This window comes from Protomyctophum bolini (assembly GCF_963924005.1).
Source record: "Protomyctophum bolini genome assembly, chromosome: 17".
NCBI lineage: Eukaryota > Metazoa > Chordata > Actinopteri > Myctophiformes > Myctophidae > Protomyctophum > Protomyctophum bolini.
The window spans coordinates 16,514,281-16,515,675 of record NC_137878.1 but is presented as its reverse complement, the minus strand read 5'-3'; positions in this window follow the sequence as shown (position 1 = coordinate 16,515,675).

Below are 1,395 nucleotides of genomic sequence, written 5' to 3'. Positions count from 1 at the left end.
TAACATGCTTTCTTTGGAAGAGGTACTATAAGGGTCTTCCACATTTCAGGAATTGTGGGTGCTGAACAAAGTGGGGGGCGCCAGGGGGCACCATGGGGTTTCAACTGGAAAGGAGAGTATTTTTGTTCTCCTTTTTTCTACCATTTCGCAATAGGGGGACCACAGCCAGACTATTTGGGGGTCCTTGGCATGGAAAGTTTGGGAACCACTGCCTAGGACATTCTTTCTTTGGAAGAGGTACTACATTCAAGGTCTTCCACATTTCAGGAATTGTGTATAAAACCCTGAAAAGGAGGTTGCACAGCATGCAGGCGCAAGCAGCAATTGTTTTCTAAATAAATTAGATTATCTGGTCCTGAGGCCTTCCTCTGATTGAAATGTTTAAAAGTGCTCTTCACTTGCTCAACAGAAACACGAATTCTCTCTGCCTGCACAGGTAGCTACAACTGACTGAAGGCTGTTAACATTATCAGAATTATTCCCTCAAACCTAGAAAAAACAGTGTTGAGTTCTGCCACTAATGCTTTCTGAGTGGTTACTTGACAGTTCAGTCATCCCCCTCATAGTGTTCCATAAGTGTTTTGTATTTTATGCTTTTAAAAGCCTTATCTATTTATATCGCTTGTGTGCCTTATTTACCTCTTATAATTAGTTCTTCAAAATATTGTTCTACATGCTTTAATTATTGTGTTCCCTGTACTTGTATGTATGTATGTATGTTAATCTGCTTAAAGTTCGCAGTATGGTATCCTTGCACATCTTATAATTTATATATAATTAATAATAAAAGGGCTACATGTGGCCTGATGCATATCAAACGGGGGTCCTTTGAAATGAAAAAGGTTGATAATCACTAAGGTAACTGACCTCTGTGCTGTGCGAGGATCATTATGTCATTATGTAATGGGTAATATAAAAATTGACCCGTAAGCCGCTATAGTCTGGATCTTACAGGTCTATTTTTACACTCGACTCAAGTTAAATTGGCTCTCTTGTGCAGCAGGCTACTTATAAGTGAAGATCTGGAACTTGTTCAGATTAGAACTCCCTCATTAAAACACTGTTCTCATACTCTTGACTCTCACCTGCTTGATCCTGCAAGTTCGTTTAGGTTCCTAGTTCATGGTTTCAAACAACAGGCAGTGAAGCCTGAAGGGATCTGCATTTTGTTTGAAGATTAAAGTCATTTCCTTTCTTCTTTTTTGAGTTTAAAGATGATTTCTTTTTAGATGCTGTGAAGAGTAGCAAAAAAGCTTCCTGAGAGTGAGAGAGAAGGAGAGAGCATGTGTGTGTGTTTATTAGGGATGCAACAATATAGTAATTCCATCAATGCATTGATTTGAATTTCAACAATATAACATTTGTAAACAGCAATATATTGTATCGTTTGACTTG